The sequence below is a fragment of the Gadus morhua genome, chromosome 15, assembly GCF_902167405.1.
Source record: "Gadus morhua chromosome 15, gadMor3.0, whole genome shotgun sequence".
Classification (NCBI taxonomy): Eukaryota; Metazoa; Chordata; class Actinopteri; order Gadiformes; family Gadidae; genus Gadus; species Gadus morhua.
Genome location: NC_044062.1, coordinates 10,994,122 through 11,011,621, shown reverse-complemented (window position 1 = coordinate 11,011,621; position 17,500 = coordinate 10,994,122). Strand labels below are relative to the sequence as shown.

General features: G+C 46.1%; 1 protein-coding gene across 2 annotated transcripts in view; it reads left to right on the top strand.

The window, feature by feature from the left end:
* lzts2a (leucine zipper, putative tumor suppressor 2a) overlaps nt 1-17,500 on the top strand; it is a 47,358-nt gene that overhangs the window by 5,631 nt on the left and 24,227 nt on the right. The window contains exons 1-2 of one of the 2 annotated variants that reach the window (XM_030378682.1): nt 12,933-13,056; nt 15,280-15,393. The gene's annotated coding sequence lies outside the window, so the exon portion shown is untranslated. Of the gene's footprint in view, nt 1-12,932; nt 13,057-15,279; nt 15,394-17,500 lie in introns of those variants that run through there. The other variant, XM_030378681.1, reaches the window with a different exon arrangement.

Here is a 17,500-nt window from a genome sequence, read left to right as displayed (position 1 = left end):
TGTTTGGATGTTCTCTGAGAGGATCCAAGTTTAATTATGCATCAGAGTTTTTTTTTCACAAGGATTATTTTCAGGGCAAGGCTAAATTTAGAAAAACATCAAATCACAATATTGGTCACGGAACTGCTCTGAGGTCAGATAGAGTAGACAAGAGGGGTAACTACTGTCTCGATTATGTTTCATTTGTACAAAAAAACAGAAAACAATGTGTCATGAAACATTTACATCACTCTAACGCAGGTCAACTCTGCACTTTGGCTACCCTTTCTTGAACTAACAATTAGGTCCGGGGTGTGGGCCATAATTTTCACCATTATCTTCACAATTACTGCAGTTAGACATTCAGCCAAGGGGTGTAGCCCCTGCAGTGGTAGATGGTGGCCCAGCCCTACTATCCCCTACAACTGCTTCCCTCAAGGTGCCTCCCGCCCCTTTTTTTCATTGGACAGGAGGACATATGTCAACCATAACATACGGAGCATTGATTTCCCATATGCATTTGCATTTGGCAAAATACTTGATTGTATTAAAAAGCATATTTGTGGCAAAGGAATTATTTATTAAAAAAGGGGCATAAATACACAAGAGAAAGCTAGCAATATTTTCCTGAAACTTTTGTTATTGCCAACTGCAGACTTGAAATTGATTTATTCTTTGAGGCCAGCTGTTGTGGTCCCTTCAGTATAGATAGTGTGCGCTCATCAAAACGTTATTTGCCTGTTCTTTCAACACGATATTGATATCAAAACAGGGTATAATGCTTCAGTGTGAGAGGTCAAACATTCTGGTTACACAGTACTTACAATGATGAACACTAATTTTACTGCACAGAAGGAGTCTGTTGTTTACTAACTACATTTTCCCAGCATTCGTCAAAGTCAAATTTAAGACTTGCCGTCCAGTCAGGCTATATATATAAAAGTAAAAAGTGAACTAGGTTCACCCATAGTTTTTGCTGTCTTGGTTCCCTGCCTGGAAACAAATCGATGTTTGTTGACTGTGAGCTGGGCTACAGCTTGCATGTGATGAATAGACCTTCTGATGTACATCTCAGCCCCTTGTGTGCTGCCAAAGTAATCAATTACCTATGGGAAAATGAATGATGGTGCATGATATATAATTTGTGGTTTTATAGTTCAACAGTTTTAAGTGTAAAATGTATTTATGCAAAAAAAAAAAAATTGGAAGGCCTGCAATAATTTTTCTGATGGATACTCGTATGTAATTCCCATTTATTTACCCATAGGGATTTTAAGGTTTCCAGCATGGTTTCACGTACGCGGCCTGTTAAAGTTAAACCACCTCAGGATCAAATGTGCTGCTCTCTCTGTACTCCAAGGTGTGACTAGAGTGCACACAACCTCTCTGAAATGACAGAGCACCACCACGTTACTGTTAGCTTAGCCCTTAGCCTCTCATTAGCTCTCCCTGGACCACAGGGCCTACCTCGCTCCAACCACAGTCTTTAAAACCTAGTTGAACTGGCAGGCCTACTCTCCTTTAAGCCTTCAAGTACCTGCAATCTATTTTTAGCAGTCATAGGGATGTCAAGGAAGATAGTTTTGTCCATCCAGAAACCTATTTCTGGGGGGGTGGGGGGGGGTTGGTTAACTCAGAACTGCGTTGGGAAAAACAACCCCGTCAAGGGGCCAGAACAACAGAGGCAGTTGAGGTGAACTGGAGTGTTTCTCACTGTAAATGGACCGCGGCTGAATTGGATCATTGTTGAAAGCGGATAGCAGTGAGGGAAGGCCCAGATTGGGACATAAAAGCTTTTCACTGCAGGCTCGTAACGGGAGTCAGAATCAATGTGTTGTAAACCGATTCAAGTGTATAATGGACATTAGCGGGCAGGGAGCCGGCATGGATGCCATTATGGGTCTGGTACTACCATACTACTCCTTAAAGTGTAAGTGATGACCATTTCCTTTCCCGGCATCATCAGCATGTCAATCATGAGGATGGGTGTTTCTACCACAGATTCTTTTTTTTCTCAGATTCTCATTGTAAAACACAGGGAAAAAAATGGATGACACACAAATCACAACAAAATCCTTATTATTGCTTGCGGTATAACAAAAATGTTATTGGATTTTGATATGACAAACGATTATACAGACGTATGTATTTTTCATCTCTTTAATCTATAATATATTCCTTAGTTCCATGCTTTTATGATACTGTAACAACATGCAGTTTTCACCCATTTCTTTGCTGAAATGAAATAGTGTAAGCCATAAAGTTATTCTGACTGCAGTATGGTAAAACAGGGTAGTATGTGTGTGCGTGTGTGTATGTGTGTGTGTGTGTCTGTGCGTGTACGATTTAACGGTTCGGCCCTTTTTAATGCACCCATCCATCTTTTCGGGGTGGAAGCTGTGAGGCCGTCTCTATTACTCTCTCTCTCTCTCTCTCTCTCTCTCTCTCTCTCTCTCTCTCTCTCTCTCTCTCTCTCTCTCTCTCTCTCTCCCCCATCTCTCTCGCACTCTCAGAGACAGTGTCCTCTTGTGTCACCTGACTGTTGCTGACGTATGAGGGTCAGTGGGGAGTAAGTGCTGAGACAGCATACAACACACATATACATACACACACTCACGCACGCACCTTTGCACGCGCAAGTACACACCCACATTCACATGCAACTGTAACTCACACACATACCATGTGCGCATGTATACACACACACACACACACACACACACACACACACACACACACACACACACACACACACACACACACACACACACACACACACACACACACACACACACACACACACACACACAGGATCTCGGTGTTGATGGATGAGGGCAGCATTAGGCCCAGTCAGTAGGCTCATTGGCTGTCCGGCGGATGGATGTTTTGAAGGTATTCGACGGCCCTCCACCCCAGCAGGTCTCCCAGAGGGAGGCTTCTAGCGGGCAGGGCTGACAGCGCAGAGGCTGAAAACCCCCTGGGACGCAATGTTAGCAGTCCAATACTCAGACAACATCTTTTTTATTTGTAGTTAAAAAAAATCCAATTTGTTTCGACAACTTTTTAACTCAATATTAATGGAAAGAGTGAACGCCATTCCGAAGCTCAGGGAGTTTAGTGTCGCCTCTGGCCAGCTGGTTGGAATGAAAGCAGACATGAAAACATTTATTGTTGCATTCCTATGGTAACAGAAAACACTGTCTTCAGAATGATGAAGCCGTCGAAAATAAGTTTGATTTGTGCCATTGATGCAAAGTTCCACATTAATCCAGTGAGAACTATATTTTTTTGGGGGGGTTTTTGTTTTATCATTGAAAGGTTAGCTGCTTGTAGAGCTGCCCGTCAAATACACGTTTTGACAGTTAGAAGCTCACTGAAAAGTATAATTTCCCACGGATCTTAGCTTGCTCTGGGCATGTAACACAGAATGAGTTTGTTTCAAAACAACGAAACAGTTTGGACATGGACTGATTTATGAATTAGATTTGTCCACACCATCTTGACTGGTTTGTGTGTGTGTGTGTGTGTGTGTGTGTGTGTGTGTGTGTGTGTGTGTGTGTGTGTGTGTGTGTGTGTGTGTGTGTGTGTTTGCGTTCAAAAGTGTGTCTTGACATGTGTGTGTATGTGGGTCTGTTTTGTGTCTGCATGTGTGTTTGTATGTGAGTTTATATTTTGTGTGTGGATCTGCCTGTGTGTGTGTGTGTGTGTGTGTGTGTGTGTGTGTGTGTGTGTGTGTGTGTGTGTGTGTGTGTGTGTGTGTGTGTGTGTGTGTGTGTGAACCCGGTGCCGTCCGAGCCAGGCCCTAGACCTTGTGTAGGATATTGCTGCCAGATGACCCCTAGCAGAGTGCAGCCTCCGGGCCCCCCCACCCCCTCTTGTCTGGTTCGTCAGCTGACTGCCACGGCTTGGTACTGGGGGCCCTGTCTCATTAAACCACGAGGATGGGGGTGGGGATGGTGGTGGGGGGTGTGATGGTCAAGCTTTGACCATGAGATAGAGCTGTGTTTGGGCAGCCTGGACGGTGAGGTGACGACGTCCCACGGTTGGACTCCCTGTGCGTGCCTCCGGCCGTGGGATCTCTGTTGACGGGGAAGTAGGAATGAAAACCAAGACAATGGAGGACCCAGCTTTTTGTTTTTGAAATGGTGGACAGATGTTGTTGTTACCCCAACACCCCATTAACTTTTTCTGTAGCCTTCCTCTCCGTATTTCTTTCTTTCTTTCTTTCTTTCTTTCTTTCTTTCGATCTTTCTTTCTTTCTTTCTTTCTTTCTTTCTTTCTTTCGTTCTTTCGTTCTTTCGTTCGTTCTTTCTTTCTTTCTTTCTTTCTTTCTTTCTTTCTTTCTTTCTTTCTTTCTTTCTTTCTTTCTTTCTTTCTGTCTTTCTTTCTGTCTTTCTTTCTCTCTCTCTAGTTATCTACACACATAAATAATCGACAAAATCATTCACATGTCAAACACATGTTGGGCCCTGATGTTCCCACTAGAATTCCTTGGGGGATTTCGGATTTCTGGGATTCTTTCCCAGCAATGAACTTGGTTACCCCCCCCCCCCTGCTGAGGAGAAAAACATCAAGCATATTAACAAGTTTTGAAGTGCGGATGACACTGGTGTGTGTGTGTATGTGTGTATGTGTGTGTTTGTGTGCATGTAGGATTTAACCGTGTGTGTGTGTGTTTGTGTGACGCACACTTTTCAGTGTGTGTGCACGCTTGTCAAAGCGTGTCTGCTTTCTCTCTTCCTGTGTAAGGCCGAGATCGTCTTCTTTGGAAAGCAGTCTTTCTTCCCGTGTGAAGCAGAGGTCAGCCATCTTTGGAAAGTATTTTTTTTCCTGTAACGAATTAACAGTGCCTGGTTAGAGTGGAGGCCGTGCACAGATGTTGTTGTCTGCTCTCAGTGTCTGTCGGTTTCTCTGTGTCGGCTCGCTAACACTCAAAGCAGAATTGGTTATGGTGGATTGTAGCCCTCTGCTGAATGGGAGGATTCTGGGAGAAGAAGTGGGATTGTCGAGGGATTTATATTTAGGTGTGTGTGTGCTTGTCAAAGGTGTGTGTGTGTGTGTGTGTGTGTGTGTGTGTGTGTGTGTGTGTGTGTGTGTGTGTGTGTGTGTGTGTGTGTGTGTGTGTGTGTGTGTGTGTGTGTGTGTGTGTGTGTGTGTCTGAAGGGTCACAACCCATGCATAATATCATGTGTGTTTATGTATTGTATTGAATTGTAAATCACTGCATCTCATGGTGAGCCCCAGTATCACTGTCAGCCATATTTGATCGCTCATTCCTTCTCAACCTTCATGTGAAGGTCAAAGGCCAAGCTGGACGAATCATAAAGCAGACATATTTCTCTTAATAAAATGCTGCTTGGTTGGCTTCTCTTCTGCTTATGGGTGGTGGTGGTGGTGGTGGTGGTGGTGGTGGTGGTGGTGGTGGTGGTGGTGGTGGTGGTGGGGGTGGTGGTGGTGGTGGTGGTGGTGGTGGTGGTGGTGGTGGGGGTGGTGGTGGGGGTGGTGGTGGGGGTGCGGGCCCCTTGCCCAGACTAGACGCTGGACAGAAGTAGGTCAAAGTGTATTGGAGCGAGGTGTCTGAGCGGGGCTTTAGGGGCGTTGTGGTGGTGGTGGGGTTGTGGTTGGGGGTGACGGAGGTAGCTCTTTGAAAACAGTAACCTTGTGTTCTGTCTGAAGGATCTGCCAAGCATTCATCCAGGAATGGTTGGGTTTTTTTCCATTACGTCTATTTCTTTGACTGACAAGGAAGTCCTGTTCCCTTGGGACACATCATCCTAATCCTTAACAATCAAATAAACACATAGTAATATACTTAAAAAAAAAACTGTGTTCAGTAAAAGTCAGATTGACAGCTAAGGAGTGATTTAGGAGAGAAATATGATGGTTGAACGAATCCCCCATAAGGGTGTACACCGCAGAGCGAAGCAAAACAGGATGGCTCTGTGACTCGTAAGTAATCCAAGGTTTCGGAGAACAATGGGAATCAGAATCACTGTGCAGACAAGCCGCTTCTGACATCTGTTTGCTGCACAGACAATACTTGCTAAAAGAAAGAAAATAACATTGGCATTTCTTGGTTCATTTGTGGAGGATGTTGATGATGTATTTTATTTCCCCAAAACACAGCTGAGTTTGTTGTGTTTTATTGAATAGATCATGTTCACTCAGCATTGCTCAATGCAAAACAACCACAATACATTCAGAATATATATCTCTGTATCATTCTTGGCCTTTACATGTTGGTTTTAAATTATTGGAAATCTCTTTATTGTTGATAGGTAGAAATTAGGGCTGGGCGATAATTTTTAATGCTTTTTAATATTTACAGAAAGGGCAGAACAGCTGGATACCTATCTGCATATTCTTTTAGAATGGAACATTTTCGTTTTGACCATTTTGTGTATTTCTTTAAGGCGAAATTTAAAAGTTCTCATGCAGTTACAAAGTTTTTTTTGGGAGAGATGCTGAATAAATAAAACATGTTTTCAAACTCAAAAAGAATCGTTTGAATAATCGTGATTTCAATGATGACCAAAATAATCGTGATTATGATTTTTCCCATAATCGAGCAGCCCTAGTTGAATTGTCAGAGTTTGAGACCAACTCACTTTGGTCGGCTTGACTCATTTACCCATAGTTACTGTGGTGTAAATGATGGTACCTTTTCCCATCTTGGATGAAGCAATTATTTTATCTTATCGTTCTCCCCTGTCTAAAGTTAAAAGCAGGCTAACAGAATGGAACCGCTTCTGTTAGCCTGAGAGGGCGTCTAAAAATGAAAGAGAGTGGGGGTATGTTAAGAAGGGGTAAAGCCTTGAGGGGTGATGGGTCGGGTGCGGTTGAAGGGGATTTAAGGGGGTCAAGTCTGGGGAAATAGCCCAGCCGTGCCTAGGGGGTCCTCTAGCACAACTACTGACCGAGGAGGGTTGTGTGTGTGTGTGTGTGTGTGTGTGTGTGTGTGTGTGTGTGTGTGTGTGTGTGTGTGTGTGTGTGTGTGTGTGTGTGTGTGTGTGTGTGTGTGTCTCTCCGTGATGTGTGTTGTGATGTGTGTCTGTGCACATGTGTGAATTTGACCGCATACTACATCTGTAAATTACTACAATATCTGATGAAAGAAAATGATCTGAGAAGAAATAATATGGTTCTACTACCAAACATTATACAATCTTCTGAGGACACTCTGGTTCAACACTATATCCTCTATCCCTGGCACCCATCGTTGGCGTGTTTCCTGAGCATCTGGAGCATAGCATGCGTGCGGCCAAAAGAGAGTATCTTCTCACTATTTCCGCTGTCGCCTCTTGACTCCACTTACATCACATAAAGGAGATTCTTCACAAGTCGGAGGTTGTTGTTGACGGCCCAGCCTATCTGTGTTCTGCTGGCATCTCTGCGGTGGAAGCTGCGAATTACGTAACTGTTCGTCTGCCCCCTCTCAGCGGGGGGGCGGTAATGATCAGGCCAAGGATCCTCCGCGCTTTGATGGGATTTGTTTCAACGTGGCTGTCTCTCCGTCTGCAGTGTCAGACTGGAGAGTTTAGAGCGTAATCACCCTGAATTGGCAGGATTTTTGTTTGAACATTTAGAAAATGAATAGGGAATATGAGTTATGACAGAGGTTGGCAACGGATGTGTGCTGTAAAGAATCTGGAGCCTTTTGGAAGGGAGGCTACCGTACTGTTTTCATCCTCAGGTATCAAAAAGTTGGATAAATGGGTCGATGGATGAGAGATTAATGAATAATTGGATGATGGATGGGTGGAATAATTAGTTGGTGGAGGGATAAATGTATGGGTGGAGGGATAAAAATGTTTGGGTTGAATGAATGGAGGGGGTCGGGTATATGGGGCAGATGGGTGATCAAGCGACGTGTTATACTTTGTGATTGTGTGTGTCTCTCTCTCTCTCTCTCTCTCTCTCTCTCTCTCTCTCTCTCTCTCTCTCTCTCTCTCTCTCTCTCTCTCTCTCTCTCTCTCTCACACATATGCAGTGCCAGATAGGGATTAGCTCCTCTTACGTAACCCCCCGCCCCCCCCCCCCCCCCCCCCTTCCCCTCTCTCATACTCCCAGCATGGCTTGGCGTCTCCCAAACGGGCCTCTCATCCCTACGCTTCCACTGTAAAATGTCAACATTGCCATTGGCCTAATTGCCATTTTATATCTCAGACGAGTCCTTGTTTTCTCCTTCTTCTCTGTGCGTTTGAAGTTCGGCTTCCCGTCTGTCTGATAAGAAGGCCGCTTTAAAATGATTCCCTTGATCTAGATGAGGTTTGACCTTATCAGACACATTTACATTCAGCCATTTAGCAGACGCTTCTCTCCGGAGCGGCTTACAAGTGAGGCTGCGCACAATCAAAGCACACAATCAATAGTGGAGTCGCTATACAAACTCTAAGCGCTGCAGGACTATGGTTCTAAAGAACACAGACTGAGTGTAGAGTAGCTCAGAAAGGACTCGGAAAGACGAGTGGAATATATCTTTATTAATATCTGCATTCCTACAGTTCATATTCATAAATGTATTTATAGTTTAATTATAGCACATAATGGAAACCTTGAAGGACCTGCGATAAAACTGTGATTTTGGTCAAGCTGCCTGTTCGTTTCGGTCCTACTACCCAAGGTGACGCCTCGAGCCTTTGTGGACGGCTCTCCGCTCAACAGCCAGAGGGGGTGTAGGTCGGAGCACGGCGTGGAACAAGAGGGGAACGGCCCAGCAGATCAGAAGCTTGCAGAGCGGCAGCAGAAAGAGGAATCATATGGATGGAGTATCTGGGGCGGAGGTCCAGGAGATGAAGTCTATTTATAGTTTGATCCCAGCTGTTGAGTTAGTACTCCTGCAGCCAGCCCAGCTCAGCATCCATGACAGTCACTATCAGCTCCATCAAACGCACACACACACACACACACACACACACACACACACACACACACACACACATGCAAGCACACACACACACGCACGCGCGCGCACACACACACACACACACACACACACACACACAGTAACATTTTACACAAAAGGCTGACAGACATGCAAATATAGGTACCGTGAACTGTGCTGTGTGTGTATATGTGTGTGTGTGTGTGTGTGTGTTTGTGTGTGTGTATACGTGTGCTCAATCTCTGAAAGAGGGGGATTTTTCTCACCAGTCAGCGGAGCTGGGGAGGAGTTTGTCTCGGAGACAAATGGATGCAGGAAAAAACCCACATACACACGCATGCATGCTCAAAAGTTTACACATAGACAGACACACACTCGCATAACAGAAACAGACACAAAAGCACACATAAACAGACACAAGCACACACAGAAAAACACCTATACACACACACACACACACACACACACACACACACACACACACACACACACACACACACACACACACACACACACACACACACACACTCACACAGAGACGGTGTGCCACAAACTTACATAATGTTCCATCCAGTTTGTGTGAAGAACTTACACGCCTCGTATCCTAGTTTTCTCAAGGACTGGATTTGCATAATTATTCTAATTCCTTCCATTCTAACGCCCTTACTCTCTGCCACAGACACACACACACACACACACACACACATACACACACACACACACACACACACACACACACACACACACACACACACACACACACACACACACACACACACACACACACACACACACACATCCACACGCAGGATGCTGGTACACGTGCAGGTAAAGCAAGTGCAGCAAGACATCTTGGCAGACAGAGAGACAGACAGACAGACAGACATAGACGGATGGATGGAAGCGGGTGGGGGGGGGGGGAGATTGGGTTGTTACACAGCCCATAGTTTACCGTGAAGGCAGCACCGTTGTCCATCGTGTCTCCTGGAAGGCGGGATGACCCACACACACATAAGCCTCACCGCCACACACTCTCGGCCGTGTCACCGCGCTGGTGTTCCTCGGCCCAATGCTGGTCCCTCTGGCGCGCAGCGGAAAAACTGCAACCTTTGTGTTTATTTGTCATTTAGAGGAGCACAATCATATTAATCACGCCTATTCCTGCCGGCAAAAGTTTAAATCTGTAGAGTTATACAAACACGACCTGCACTGCGGGGAGTGAGTGGTCGTGGGCCAGGGCCAGGGACCACACTGAGTAGCCAGTGTATGGGTTGAGTTGATTCATGGTTACAGGGCCATAAGGCACACACACACACACACACACACACACACCGTTATTTTGTTACCGCCTGAGGCTCACCTTGCCCGATCAACACAGAGAGTGTTTTTGTCCATGCAATGGGAGAAAGGTACACTCAGGCGTGTGTGGAAGAATCCAAAGCAACAACAAGCTAGGTTGTTGGTTTCAAGTTTCAGTTTGCTGTTTGAAGGTGCTCTTATACATATGTTATCTATCTATCTTATCTATCCATCCATCCATCCATCCATCCATCCATCCATCCATCCATCCATCCATCCATCCATCCATCCATCCATCCATCCATCCATCCATCCATCCATCCATCCATCCATCCATCCAGCCATCGTTCCATCCATATTAAGACAGAAGTGTGGGCCTCTGCTTTTAGATCTAGATTAGCCAACGAATGTAGCTAGGCTAATATAGTTCCTTAGTACTATGCTTCAAAGCTCTCCGAGGTGAGTAAAATAGAAAGCAGAACTACATCGATCAATATTAGACCTCTCGTTTTGATTGACAGTGGAAAGCGGTTCCAGGGACTTTTATTTTGGTGGGTGTAGTTTCATCAAGATAGGTGGGTAGAATAGGTCATCCACCTGCCACAGGTGTTTGCGGTGAGAAAAGTTTGAAGTAAATTTCAAGAAAGACGGTGAGGTCGACTCACTCTAGAAAGTTGTTTGAGAGAAAAGTAGAAATCTATTCCAGGAGGGTTTGGCTGATAAAAATGCCACCCTGGAGCTGCTCTCAGATATCCTCACATTCCTGAGGCGAACCAAGCCACAGGCAGGTGGAGATAGAGAGGAAGGTCGACGTTTGGAATTAAACAGTTCCCCTGTTCCCCCAAATAGAGAGCGATAGAGAGCGAAATAGAGAGCGAAAGCTTGAGGACAGTGTTTTTTGTGTTCTCAATAGGAATATTGTCGTTTTTTTTTCGATCCCCATCACTTGTTCCTTCCCTCTGCTACCAACCGGAAACTGCCTTCTAGCTCGAATATGCAGAACAAGGCCAGATTAAGTTAGGAGGTTCCGGCTAAAAGGTTCTGGGTTGACCCGTAGTCATCCTTGAGCAAGATACCTGCTCATTCATGAAATGACTCAAATGCACAATATTGAATAAAAGCGTATACATGATGCTTGACTGCAAAAAAACACACTAGAAAATGACCTCCAGTGAATCCTTCCTATAAGGGGTCAACAGTATACTGTCTCAGCATCTGAAAACCTCTCTCTCAAAGATCACTAGAAGAGACATTTGACCCCCCACCACTACTAGCACTGTTATCCTCTGCCCTGTGATGAAATCTCGTCTCGTTTCATCCGGACACAGACTGTGATGGCTAAAGACATGTTTTATATATATATATATATATATATATATATATATATATATATATAATATAGGCCTAGGGGGAACAGGGAGTTAGAGAGTTAGACGGGAGTCTATCGATTATAGATTTCATTCCTGGGAAGAATACAGCGCAGTGTGTGATGAGGTCATTATCATGAGCTTGTTTTGGCAAGAAATGTATTTTTCTAAAGCACAGTTACCGTTTTATTTATGTTGTTTATCATGGAAACGTCACTATCGAGTCATTCCAAAATCATCAAACGGCGTATGAACTTACACTAGCCCCAATCCTTCCCTCCTGTGGCCGCAGCTTGTACTGCAACCAATGCTGGTCATGCTTAGCAGAGCTGTGTTCACCAACCATGCCAGGGTGGTTGCCCTGAATGTGTGCAGAAAATGGATCTAACTGTCGTTGCCTTTAAGATGACCCTCCATTAATCGAATTTTCTTTCTTTCTTTCTACAGTTTTAGGTCTAGAGGTCATTGATAAGCCATGTCATTTATCTGTTTCCTGTGTTTCTCTCAATCTCTTTCTCTCTCTCTCTCTTTTTATCCTCTCTGTTGCGCTCTCCCGCAAAAATGCAGTCATTCCAAGGATCAGAGAACTCTCTCTCTCTCTCTCTCTCTCTCTCTCTCTCTCTCTCTCTCTCTCTCTCTCGCTCTCTCTCTCTCTCTCTCTCTCTCTCTCTCTCTCTCTCTCTCTCTCTCTCTCTCTCTCTCTCTCTCTCTCTCTCTCTCTCTCTCTCTCTCTCTCTCTCCCTGTATCTCTGTCTCAACGGATCAGAGAGGGAGGACATTCATTTGATCACTGCTTTAGTCTGCTTTTCTCGCCTCTGATGTCGACTGCCACCAAATCCCCTTTGCATTAAAGTCAGAAATTGAGGCAGCAAATCATGTTTTATGTATCTTGTGCGAACAAAATGAAGCCCCAGCTGGAATGGGGACCAGGCCTCACAGGAGGGCGGACATTACAGTGACAAAGTAGCCATCTCTCCTCGGAAGAATTATCACTGCATAGCAGTGGGGCCTTCAGCGAGGGGAGCGTGAGGCGATGGCTTTATCGTTAGCAAAAAGCAGAAAGTTGCATTTTCCAGTCGAGTGTGTGTGTGTGTGTTCCTTTGAGGTTGAGGGATGCTATAATAAACTTCCTGCGTGTGTGTGCGTGCATGGGATTTTTAATATATGAACAGAGAGTTTGCACTTGCTTGCCCCCCCCCCTCTGTGGACTGTTTCTGTGTTTAGTGTCGGAAAAGGAAGCAACCACGCCACTGCCTTATCCCCGTCTAGTGTTGCCAGATTGGGCGAGATGCAGCCAGTGTTGCCAGATTGGGTGGTAAATATGTCCCAATCTGGCAACACTGTCCCCGTTCCCGGTCTTCACCTTAAATATGCCCACAGAATCCGTTGTGATAAAGAAGGCCGACACCTGTGGGCAGGACGGGGGGAGACGCAGCCTGTCATCATAGAAGTGAATTAATAATGCGCTGGTTCCTCAGACAGCCGGCCCCACGGGGCTGCCCGGCGGAGCCTTCTAGCAGTTGAGAGGTAAAGAGCGTGGTTGTATATCATTATTATTTTTTGTTATATAACCTTGAATTAGTTTGAAGTTATGTAGCACCTCACTGGGAGTTCTTGTGCAGTTCAATGGGAGTGACACCCTGAGTCAAGGTGTCAGCATTATTGTGTGTGTGTGTGTGTGTGTGTGTGTGTGTGTGTGTGTGTGTGTGTGTGTGTGTGTGTGTGTGTGTGTGTGTGTGTGCGTCCTGTCCTGGAGGGGGGGCATATGCACCATGAGTCATGACTGTATAATGTGTTTGGGAATAATGTAACAGACTGTGTGTGGGCGGCTACGTCTGTGTGTATGTGCATGTACTCTTGTGTGTGCGTGTGTGTGTGGATTGTTTGCGTGTGTGTGCATGCATGTGTGTGTGTGTGTGTGTGTGTGTGTGCGGTTTTCATCAGAACTAGCCCCAAGTTCCCCAACTCAAAGTGATGGAAAAGAAAAATGGTACAAATACACATTTTCCGGTCAAATATTAAATCAAATTAGGCCTGGGAAGCCAAACTGTGAAATGATTGTGATCCCTTTAAGCCCTCTCCTCTCATTATCTTTTGCTCCTTGTCTCCTCTCCTCTCTCCTCCCTCCCCCCCACCACATGCCCCTCACACACCCTCAAACCCTCCTCTCTGGTGGGTCTGGCTGATGCCCTCCTCTCAGAGGGGACCACTTAGAAGGCGGAGACGAGGCGGACAGGGCAGCTCCTTAATGAGCCTGAAGCCCCCGACGTCCCCCCCCGACGTCCCCCCCAGTAGCCCCTCGCCCCCCGGAGATGGGCTTTGACCATCTGTCCTCTGAGGAAATCTCTTTTCAGGGGTGGGCGGGGGGAAGGAGAGGGGGGTCTCTGACGTCATCATAACCCTGGCCACCACCCCACCCCACCCCTTCTCTGACTCCCCATATCGCCCTCTGCTCCATTAGGAAAATAATATTGAATTATTCTGAATAAATTATTATTTGGAACAGGTGCAGTACTTGGGACAAGGTTAAGCTTATAGAATGTTTTGCATTGGATGCAAAACATGTTGTTTTGATTAAACCCACTTTTAATGCATGTAGAAAGGGGAAGAATAGGCTGATGGTGTTTGAGGTGTTGGACTCAAAACTGATAAGTTCTGGGTTCCATCCCCAGTCTATATCCACCCCACATTCTTCCTCAGCACCATGGCTCATATACCAGCTCATTCCAAAGGTTTCAAAACTTTTGAAACCCGCTGCTTCAAAAGGTCGCTGTCAATCGCTTTGGAGAAATGCAAATCAGGGAAATTATTCTCTTGTCTTTTTTGAAACCACATCCATCAGAGGGAATCGAACCCAGACAGACGGGGTTATCTTCCAAAGGATTGCTCAAAGAAGCTCTTTTTCCTCTGCCACCACCACAGGCATGCGTGTTGAGAAGGGGGCTGACGGTGTGACAGGGGGATCAGGATAACATGAGTGACAAGAGCCGGGGCTCTGGACGGACAGTACCCTCAGCATCTCTATAACCGGCCCAATACGAGACACTTTCGAGGTCCTTCCGAAAGCGGAGTATCCCTGCATACTGAGGGATGGGGAGGGGGAGGGGGAGGGGGAGGGGGAGGGGGAGGGAGGGAGGGAGGGAGGGAGGGAGGGAGGGAGGGAGGGAGGGAGGGAGGGAGTGAAGGCTTGGGGGGGGGTCTGCAGAATCAATAGCCCCCCCCATACCACAGCGCTTACCCGGCTGTGATGAAGGCATGGATTACCTCCCCAGCTGTTAGTTTTGCACCCAGGGGAGCCGGGGGGGGGGGGAGGAGGGGGAAAGGGAGGGGGGGGGGGGAGGAGGAGGAGGGGGAGGGGGAGGAGGGGGAGAAGGAGGGGGGGGGGAGGGGGAGGAGGAGGAGGGGGAGAAGGAGGGGGAGATACTGAGGGGAAGGCAGGAAAGGTGAGAAAGTGAAATAAAGTCAGGAGGAAGGAAACCGTCTCAAGTGATGCAGATCTGAGAATCCTCCACCATTTTGTCTTTGTGTGTGTGTGTCTGTGTGTGTGTGTGTGTGTTATATATATTATGTATTCCTTCTTCAAGGGCTATGTATGTGTCCCTCCAAAAGGGGGCGGTATTGCCCCCCCGAGACCCCCATTAGAGCGACCCCTCGGGTTCAATTTAACTTCCCAATGACTGCAACAGAAATGAATGTCTGATCTCATCTGCAGTGAGTCAATGTGTTCCACCTGTGTCTCCGTGTCTCCAGGCCAGGGCCACTCGGGGTACCAAGACGACGACGACCCCCAGCCCCCCGGGAGGAGTGAGGTCCCTGGGATGAGAGCCGCGCGTCTCCCCCTTATCTTCCCCAGACCTCCAGGAGGTGAGTGCGGCCCGTCGTTGCGGAGTAAGAGAACCAGAGCAGGGGGGAAGGCGGAGGGAGGATTCTCCGTCAGACAAAAGGCTTTCTCTTGATGCCGTTGACCTTCAATATTTGCTGACTCACGCCCTCCACCCTCCAACCCCCCCCCTTTTTTCTTTTTTTCCTACTTCTGTTGTTGATCACTATCTCCCCCTCGCACTCTCCCCCTCGCTTTCTCTCTCTCCCCCCTCACTGGCTATCTCTGTCATTCCACCGCTTTGTCTCCGTCTCTCCGTCTCTCTCTTCTCCTTGATCTCTCTCCCTCTCTCTCTCTCTCTCTCTCTCTCTCTCTCTCTCTCTCTCTCTCTCTCTCTCTCTCTCTCTCTCTCTCTTTGTCTCTCCGTCTCTGTTTATCTAACTATCTCTCTTTCTTTCCGAATGTCTGAATGTTCCCGTAACTCCCCCCCCCCCCTCTCCCTTCCTCTCTCTCTCTCTCTAGGTTTCTCTGTCTCCGCTCTCTCTCTCTCTCTCTGCTTTGTTCCCTCTGCTTTGTAGGACATTGATCAATGCTATGAATTGGACTACGCAGAAAGAAACTTGTCCCGGTCACTTTGATACACACACACACACACACACACACACACACACACACACACACACACACACACACACACACATATGACAGTAGCAGAAGAGGAGGAAAAGGGCAGCGGAAGAGAAGGGGGGGCGGGGTTCAATGCTTGCAATAGCAATATATAGAATCAAATCTTATTTTACTGTACACACAGTTTAATTGTATACAGTATTCTTCTATCAAGCTCAACTCTTAAAAGTGTCCCTTCTTTCCAAAGCAACCGTCGACTCAATAGCTTAAGGATTTAACATGGTTTATTTATAATTTAGTTTATTTACTATTTGATTATAGCTGTATTGAACTTGGTCTGTGTGTGTGTGTGTGTGTGTGTGTGTGTGTGTGTGTGTGTGTGTGTGTGTGTGTGTGTGTGTGTGTGTGTGTGTGTGTGTGTGTGTGTGTGTGTGTGTGTGTGCATGCATGTGTTTTGGTGTGTGTGCATGTGTTTTGGTGTGTGTGCGCTTGCATCCATTTGCGTGCATATGTTTTAACAACCCGATGTCCACCACCAATACAACACAACACACATACTTCCATCTCTCATGCCACAGCTCCCGATGCTGAGTGCTAAATGAGTGCATGTATGTTAGAAATGTGTTCAGATAGCAGGACTTGGTCCCAACCGCGCCAGCTGCTGTCCTTCTCTTCCTCTCTGCCTCTCTCTTAAGTCCAATCCAGCAGTCCAACTTCTCAGGTCAGCTGTCCTTGTCTGTCATTGGCTGGCCCCTAACGAGATCTAAGAAGATCCCACTGTTAATGGTCCCATTCAACTCTTTATTGTGTGTATGGTCATTAATTCATGCTGATAATTGTCTGGGTGTTAACCTGGAGAACAATAGTTAAGATGAGGTAATGTCAAGCAATTTGAACTGCAAACCTTGATCTTGCATTCAGTGTATTGTTTGTGTTTCTCCAAACTTCAAAGTTTAGAAATGTAATTGCTAATTATATGGCAGGAGCATTGGCATCAGCCTTGGAATCAGTTGCATTTCATGCATTATGCATTTCTTTGTGTGTGTGTGTGTGTGTGTGTGTGTGTGTGTGTGTGTGTGTGTGTGTGTGTGTGTGTGTGTGTGTGTGTGTGTGTGTGTGTGTGTGTGTGTGTGTGTGTGTGTGTGTGTGTGTGTGTGTGTGCATTCGTCTGTGTGTGGGTGTGTGCTTGGGTGTGTGCATTTGAAGGTGTGTCCATGCACACACCTTTGTGTCAGTGTTTGCTTTACACACAAGTGTGTTTTTTTGACCGGCTTCATGTGTTTCTAACAAGTCCTGCAGTAATAAAGAACAGTACTAGTCTTGAAATACAGTCCATAACCTCAAGTCCAAGCCATGTCTCAAACTCCAGCTCATGTCTTGTGGCCCATTCCCGTGTAGTTATTGACTTTAGTTATACTGATAATTTCTGCGCCTTCTGTTTGGCTTCTTCCATCCTTAATCCAATCTTTAAACTTCATCCAAAGTACTTCAATATGTCTCCTTATTCGTTTCAGTAGTTTAAGT